This window comes from Pezoporus flaviventris, unplaced genomic scaffold, assembly GCF_033815535.1.
Source record: "Pezoporus flaviventris isolate CSIRO_AGI_PZ_B2104156 unplaced genomic scaffold, CSIRO_AGI_Pfla_v1 ptg000031l, whole genome shotgun sequence".
Taxonomy (NCBI): domain Eukaryota; kingdom Metazoa; phylum Chordata; class Aves; order Psittaciformes; family Psittacidae; genus Pezoporus; species Pezoporus flaviventris.
Genome location: NW_026892579.1, coordinates 62314704 through 62323803, shown reverse-complemented (window position 1 = coordinate 62323803; position 9100 = coordinate 62314704).

Sequence of the window (9100 nt, the reverse complement as noted above, 5' to 3'; positions counted from 1 at the left end):
GCTCTCTTTCATTTTACCCAGCTTTGTCCTTTGTAACCTCCTCAGAGGCATAGAGAAAATCAATTGAATTATACTTGTTTTGGGGGGATTGGAGAATAATGGAAGTGGCTCTTATGGATGTGACACAAAGACTGCATCCATTCATCCCTGAGGCACGATGAATGGAGGTGCGAATTGATTTTGACTACACTACCTCCAGAGCCAGGACTTCAGCACAAACCTCACAAAAAAAAAGACAAATTGCATTTTGCATTGTATAGAATTACACTCTTTGTTCTTTAAATGTCTTGTAACTTGCCTGTATGCTATTCAGCATATGATTAGAGAACTCCTTGGGAACCCTGGTAGTTTCTGATGCTCTGGAGGGGCATCATGGAAATTGTAGTCTGATGCATGCTGTCAAATTTGCCTGCAGCGTTGGTTTAGCAGCGAATCCAATGAGGTCAACCTTTGTAATTTGTTATCTGTGTTGTGTAAAGTTTCTGTCTTTGTGATGAATTTTTTTTTTAAATTGGTTTTTTTTCTTATTATTAAATAATAATTTTATTATAACAGAGCACTTCTGACATTACATACAAGACCAAAACTGACACGAGCATTACTAAGTAACAACACAATTATGCTGCAGGCTAGTAGGCACTTTACCTATGCAAGGATGCTCTAAATTTCCCCTTCAGTTACTTCACATCTTCCTAACTTTGTGATTGACTATTGTGTACGTATGGAAAATATTAGCCTAATTTGTCTGAAGTTTTTGGCTGGTTGCCATCCATCAATCATTTTATTCTCTATGGCCTTTCTCTTTTCTCTCAGAGTTTTAAACATCATGTAAGTATATAAATATGTATTTGATTTTTATGTTGATGAGTATCCCGTTTACAAGCATTTGTTGGTAAAGTGACAACAACACAAACAGATTAAAAAACATTTGGATTTAAATACCCAGTATTTCCAAACTGTATGGGAAGTGGTGAGAAAAAACAAATCTAAAATAATGTTAACCAGTTCCTGTCATATCACATCAGCTTATTAGAAAGTATATGTAGTTTTCCATTAAATTGTTAAATGAAATACTGGCAGACAGTAAAAACTTATTTTAAGAGAAAATATATAAGTTTCATCCAGAAATTGAAGTGGTGCAACTTTTAAATCCCTTGAGTGGCACAGTGTACCAGTAAGCTCTGAGGGGTTTTATAACCATGGATGATTAGAGCTAGTGAAGCAATTCACTTAGAATATGTGTATTCTCTATACATTAGGGGAAAAAAACCCAAACCAAACCCAAAATGTTTCAAAGCAATAGAAAAAAATGGAGCTGAGGCCCCAGATTGAAGTCCTGTAAGCGCATGCAGGCTTCCAGCTCCTAGAAACATCCCCTTGAACCTTTTTGCCTTCCAACTAAAATCTTGGTCCTGCTAAACTAGGGCTGGACTTTGTAATTTGTTAATTCATAATTGGAAGCTAATGGCTTCCAATTAATTCCAGTTAATGGCTTAATGTAATTGCAGTACAAATAATAATAAAATCATTATACTGCAATGATCACACTGTAAACTCCAGGAGAATGAAGCACTTGGGAAGGAAGAGCTATGCATGACCTCACACTAATGAAAACTCTTGTTGATCTCAGTGCTTCTGTGGCACTGTTAATAATAAATGCAAAACTATGTATCCTGCTCCAGCAGGTAATTATACTTGACCAGGCTGAATTGATTTGCTTTGTGTTCCGTTGAGCTGAACTGACATAAGAGTAAGTTTATGGCACCTGTCACTCATCCTGAATAAATGACCTTTTCAGAGATACAGGATTAATTTTCTGAAATGCTTCTGATATGATAGGCAACTGCCTTATTCATGTTAGCCTGGGAAAGGCAGGGGCTTTTTCCCCTCAATTAGAAGGCTCAAGGAATGCATAAATAATATTTAATATAAAATATATATTGAATTTTTTAAATGAATCTTGAAGAAATCCTCTTCTCATAATTGCCATTGGTGAGATACTTTTGTTCTTTCTTATCTTTGATACTGAATTGCCTAGTACTAGAGAACGCCCCTAAAGGGAGTGTCACCTTCCCAGCCAGAGGCTGATGGTGATAAAAGGGATATTTAGATACACCATAGCTACCAGTCTGTGTCTTTAAATTTTTGCAAGCTGATATAAATCAGAGTGCCCTTTGGGGAATCAATCTGCTCCATTTGTTTTCCACCCAAGTGCAGTCAGAGCTTCCTCAGTATAAAGATGGCTGTTGCAAGAATCAATTGCGAATGCCAGTCATTTCAGGTAGCTTAATTGTATTCATCCAAATAATTTCTATGCTCCTTATTTAGTGTATACTTTTAAAGTTACCCTTTAACGCTCCAGGGTGTTAGCTGCTCTAGACAATATCAGTCTACCCTTGCTCTGCATGTGCTGGATGCTTTGTGCTGTAACCTTCCACTAATAAGGAAATCAGTATTTTAAGTCCCATCCTGTTGTGGTGTTCAGGTCACTCTGTTTAAATGTAAATTTTTTAATCTCCTCTGGAACTAAAAGCAAGGGAAGAAACCTTAGCAATTCTGTAAATGGATTTAGATCTTGATGGATGTGACTTACAGGACAACACATCTTGCTGCTTCTGTTTAATGCTGAAAATACATATACACAATGTCCTGTTTGGTATTGAAGTGACAGGGGCAGCAATGACATTGTCACAAATCCTGCTCCCATTTTATCACTGCCAAAAATAAACAGGGAAAGAGACCATCCTTTTGGACTTGATGTAACAATGGGTTTTTCCACTGCAACACACTTTGCTTTCTGCATGAAAGAAATTGATAGATAGTGAGGAAGGACAGTGGAAGTTATTTGGGTGGCTTTAGTAGGCATTGATTCATGTAGCTTTTTTTGCCATGGCTTTCCAAAGAAAGAGCTTAATTGCTTGTAACCGTTTGCTTTTGGTGCCGGAGCTATCTCAGAGGGTGGATCACGGTCCCATTACAAGGAGCGTAGCACTGAGTTATTGCCTTCCTGTTTTCTCCCTTCCTCCTCCTCGTTCCACTGTTATGGTCCATGCAGAGTGAGGAAAATCTATGGGCTGATGGAGTAATACCCTGGCATTGTGAGGACTGTCATAATTTTATTCTACATTATGAAAACATTAAAGGGGAAAAAGTAAAATGTTTCCTTAGGGAAAGGAAGGAGATAGACCAGGATGTAGGGCACAATGATCACAAAAGCGTGAGCTACAGGCCCTCCTCTGCTGTTGTTACTTTGCAAAGTAACATATTTCTTCAAATATTGTCAGCATTTTTGAGCATGATTTTGAAAGTCCTGATGGTACAGTTCACGAAAATATGTTTTGTTCAGCTGCAAACACAACGTTAATGAATTATTAAAAGCAATGTAAGACTGTAAGTCTCCAACTTTGTCTTCCTCCAGATATCTCTTAATGCTATGAGCTACATAATTAATAATCTATTGTCATATTGCATCAACTATCTACTTTAAGATCAGTTGATGTTTTCTCAAGGGAACAATTGAACTAATGCTGCAATGAAATTGCCCCTCAGCCTTCCCAGACCTTTAAATTGATATTTAATACAAAACAACCTTGGCTATGTGATTTAACCCTTATGGGGACGGAGGCAAAACGCTTTGAGTTAGTCCTATACTACGCAAAAGAACCATCATAGCTGCATACCCTCACCAATATGAGCAGTGGAGTGAAAACAAGGCCCTGGGACAATTCTTTCTACCAGCATTAGGCTTCAAATTGTGAGTGTGAACTAGATAATAACTGGGGGGAAACTAATTTGGTAACAATTTCTATGAAGCCAGTAGTCCCTGCCTCAATGCCCATCTAACTTAGCGCAGTAGGGAGCCTGAAAATATAGACAGTAAAATTCTCCTTTCATAATGGATGAATTAATTTAGCCGCCTAGTTCATTCAAATGCAAATCATGGGTTGAAAGTGTTCATTATTTATTGCTTCCTCTAAGACTGGTCCTCTGTTTCTCTCCTTAATTTCTGAAGTGCAGAAGAGAAGCGCTGAGCTACTAAATGCTCTCTTAGACACCAGCCAATTTTGGTATGCTTTCAAATTATGTTTGAAATGTTTAATTCTCTGGTTTAAACCTAATTTTGGGATCGTTTATTTGCTTTGACTTGTTCATGATTTCCAGCTGTGGGAGCGTTCCCACTGCCAAGCAACTCATTTTCAAGCGAGCGGTTGGATACCAGCAGAAGGAACACCTCATCCCAGATGGATGACCACTGCCAATTGTATGCTATATTTTCCTTCAGGTCAGGTTGGAAAGAGACTGTAGTCCTGTTCTGTGTGCGTGTTTGCACATAGAATCATAGAATAGTTATTTGCACATATGTGCACACACGTACTGGCATGTGTTGGAGTCTGATATGTAGTGTCTCTTGGACATTTTCCTCTGGGCAATAATATGTAGTGTTCCTACCCCCCAGCAATTAATTTCACCATGTGGGAAGATTTTGTGGCTGCATTTTGAGTAAGGACAACCACCACCTGAGATCTTGTAGCTTCACAAAAGGATGATGTCTTTCGTGGAGGTACAGCATCTCACTGCAATGCTAGTGCTAGAGTAACTGCAACTTATTTCCCCAGGCACTGTCCATACAAGACCATCCAGGGTAATAAACATCTAATTTGAGAAAAGCATAGGAAAATGAAAGGAGGGACAGAACAGTATAAATGAACAGGATATACGAAGGAGGTTGTCTTATTATGGTATTTCTAGGGCTTTGTTTATTAGTATTCACTATCAATCTCTACTACTTCAGGAATATTGCACTGTAAAAACTCAGTGGAGGGCAGCTGTTGTTTTACCAGCATCCCCTCCAGGGCAGAGCTTTCCATTCATGCTGTAGGAAGCTGGCATTGTTTGAATCTTCAGCCAGTTGCTCTGAAAGAATCTTCTGCAGACATTGAACAAAACATGCTGGAGGAGTCCCACCAAAAATAGATGGCAGCCATGTGATTTTATAGCAAGTAGATGATAATTAAAGTGGTTTGTATTTAACAGCAAGGGAAGTCCATTTCCATTCACACTGCACTCATAATTTTCTTTTCCATAGAGAAGGGGAAAAATGCTGTTATTTTTCCCTGGTCAGAGAGGTGAAGCAGAATGGTCAGACAGCCTTGCAAGCCCTGCCAAATTGTTTGTTTTCACGTGAAGAACATCTTTTGCTAAATATGGCTCTCCATTTATCATTTTCCTGCAGCGTTCTCCAAAATCTCTGCTTAAAATGGATGAGGGAAGTGCTATGATCCCTTCCCTCTCACAGGTAATGAACGATTTTCATTTCAGATCTTGAATAAAGCTCCCGATCTCACTAGCTTTCCCTGCTGGAGATGACAGAAACCTGGAGCTATGCCCTGTGAGCCCTTTACAAAACAATCTGGAGAACACCTGAAATACCATTTCTTCCCCCCCCCAATTATGTCCCTTTGAGTGGGAACAGCCTTTCCTTTCAAACAGCATCTTTCTACCCTGTGAACATAGAATCATAGAATGGTTTGGGTTGGAAAGGACCTTAAGATCATCCAGTTCCAACCCCCCTGCTATGGGCAGGGACACCTCACACTAAACCATGTCACCCAAGGCTCTGTCCAACCTGGCCTTGAACACTGCCAGGAATGGAGCATTCACAGCTTCCTTGGGCAACCCATTCCAGTGCCTCACCACCCTTACAGTAAAGAACTTCCCTGATATCCAATCTAAACTTCCCCTGTTTAAGTTTTAACCCGTTACCCATTGTCCTATCACTACAGTCCCTAATGAAGAGTCCCTCCCCAGCATCCCTATAGCCCCCCTTCAGATACTGTTAGGCTGCTATGAGGTCTCCACGCAGCCTTCTCTTCTCCAGGCTGAACAGCCCCAACTTCCTCAGCCTGTCTTCATACGGGAGGAGCTCCAGTCCCCTGATCATCCTCGTGGCCTCCTCTGGACTTGTTCCAACAGTTCCATGTCCTTTTTATGTTGAGGACACCAGAAATGCACACAATACTCCAGGTGAGACGACAAAGGCCAAGATGTGCATGGCACAATGTTCCCCTCCATGTCCTCTCTAGCCCTGTCTCAGGTATGTTTCCCTAGCACTGATGATGTTAAGATGCTATTTCTATTCTAGCTATTCTAGGCTAGCAAGCATTAGGAAAGTATTCATTCTTAAACACACAGCACAGAGAGCAGGATATGAAAGGAAGACTGAGAACTTTGTTTTGTGCTCTTAAGGTACTCCTTGATTTCCAAAAGTCTCAGATACTGGGGCTCTCAGAATAAAATGCAAAAGCACCCTTAGTGGTAACAGGAACTTATTATATTCCCTAGTTTTCTAGCTATTAAAGAGGTTGATAGTTATATTTCTACATGCACATAAAGGGAAATAATCCCAACTGTTCACAGCCTTTTTCCTCTATTCTGAACTTGTTCATAAAATATTTAAAAAATACTTTAGTTTTCTTAGAGAGGTTTTAGTCCACGTGTAAGTTTTCTTATTTAGGCTTCACATGGCAGCAGCAGCCTTGCAGATACACCATAGGTCCTTAAAAATTTAATAATGATCATTTACATCCATTTAGCTCAGCACATTGCAGAAATATATCATCTGTTGCTTGCATCTTTAGCTCAGCTGGTGAGGCACGATGCAGAAAGAAGCATACAGAAAGGAAGGTGGCTGTCATTCAGCCATCTGAAGGCTCATCTGTGCATGAGGTTGCTCAGAAAGAGGTACCTCTCAATCATTTCCTATGTGAAGTTTTCTTAGCTTGGGACAGGGCAAAGAAGTAACTGCTCTACCAGTTTGATCCCAGTTCAAAGGCACTCTTATTCCAAAATAAATATCTTAGTTTAGGTGGAATAGCCGCTGCAATTTAAAGGTATATGCTACCTCAAATGGAATTAATTTTCAAGTGTAGACAAGCTTTAAGCACTTGGAGGCTGACTTTTAATTAGTACGGGTGACAGCACCACCCCAGAGCTGGTTTATCTTAATGACAGAAGCTAAAATTCATTAAGTTTTCTGAGCAGCATAAGAAAATGCAAATAATACAGAGCCCTTGAAAGGGCTTGTGACTATCCCTGTCATTTTTATTGCTGAAGTGATTTTCAGCCATAATCCCATCGGCTTCCCCTCGTTATTGCCTGTGTCGGCTGCGTTCCCAACTTGGCGCCGTACCCAAATATTTAGTTGTGCAGCAGTGCTCCCCTGTGAGGATGGCAGAAGGTGACACTATTGTTGGGAATGATGTACAGCCATGGCTCCAAGGCATCCTGTGGGGTTTTGCACCATGTCTATGCAAGATGGTGCAGGCAGAGTCTTGCTTTCCTGCTTTCTGAGGTTGTGCAGCTGAGCACCAAGAAGGCAGAGTAGCTGCAGCTGGTGTGGCCCCATCCCTCAATAAGCATGTATTTCTCAAAGATGACTGTATTACCTTGGATGATTGTTATGTTAACATATCATCTTCCCTGGGGTAGGAAAATGTGCAAAGTAAGCTTGTCTTAGCCTGCATATGGCAATACAATCTCGGATGTCTTTGTTTTCTGTGTTAATCGGCAACCAGGAGCTGGTTTCTTCAGCAGCCTGAAAACCAGAGTGGATGCAGTGACCCAGGGAGATGCAAGGTTGCAAAGCACTCTCAGTTATAGCAAAAGTAGCAGGGTATCACTCCAGCCTGGAGAATAGAAGCTGCTGGCAACTTGGAGCCAGAGTTTTCTTCCTCTTTAATTCTGGATCTGGACAATGACTTATTTCTCTTCCACTCACAGGCAACAGGTTTTGGGTAAAATAAAAAGCCATCAAGAAACATAGTGCCAAATATGTCTTGATTTAGTGGAAAGCACCAGATTCTTACCGACACTTCCCCACCTCCCCTGCTCTCTGTTTCACTCTCAGGACTGCAGTAAAAGCCAGCATCAAACTTCTGGAGCTGGGCCAGCATACCAGGGCCAGAAGAAAAATCTGTTTTGGGGGATGAGAAGGAAGGAGTAAATAAAGTCAGTTTGTTATTGGAAAGAAAAGAAGAGGAGGTGAAAAAAAATGGTAGAAAGGGGATAATGTGTTTATGCTTAACAATGATTTTATTACGAACGTGATGTATGGTGACAGTATGTTAAATTTTCTAGTCAACAGGGGACTATACAAAACAATTTGTGGCAAAAAGGAAACAGATGCAATTCTGTCTGCAGCTTCACACATCTGCTCTACAAAGCAGTGTTCCTCCTATAATTCTCTAGGAAGAATCCAATAAAGATGATATAAAATTTTATTGTGTTAGTGGCACTAGTTATTAGAGTGAGGAGCCAGAAAGCTTACCCAGGGGCTGAACCTTTCCTGTTTTTTTAGTGCAGAGTAAATGATGAGGCTGTTGCTGGTAACAGCAATATTATCGTGTGTAAAAGGTAGAAATCATTTTGGAGTGTTTAGTGTGCTGGAGCGGCTCAAAATCGGAGTGGCAAAGCTAATAAGAGTAATAGGTGAAGGTGCATTGGGAAGGATGGAAATGAAATCTTGAATGGCATTTAAAATAATTAACAAAAAATAGGAAGACCCAAAAGTTATAGAAGAAATCTGTGATGTATCTGTCACTCTCTTATTGTTTGATGCTGTTAGTTATAATTTTTTTATACACTTTTATTCTAAATTTAAATGGTTGTAGCTTGGGAAGTAAAGCAGAGGTAAACTAAATAATACCAACTTGCATGCTGGATCAGAACATAGAATCATAGAATATTTAGGGTTGGAAAGCACCTTAAGATCATCCAGTTCCAACCCCCCCTGCCATGGGCAGGGACATCTACAGAAGGACTGAAATGAAGTCCAACTGATCTTCTTTAAAATTAGAACTTTGGCTTTTTTGGATTAAATCCCTGTGTGTCCCAGCCCTGTGCAGGACTTTTGGGTGTCCTCACACTGGATAAGCAATAGAGGGAAGTGAGACATTCCCCAGTATAACAGGGATGCTGGGCTTCACCAGCCATTTCTGTTTGATCAAGAGCTGTAACAGCAGATTATTTCCACAGTACGCTACCTTATGGACAGCAGGAACAAGGAGGAAAAGGATTTATTTCTCAGCAGAAACACAGCACA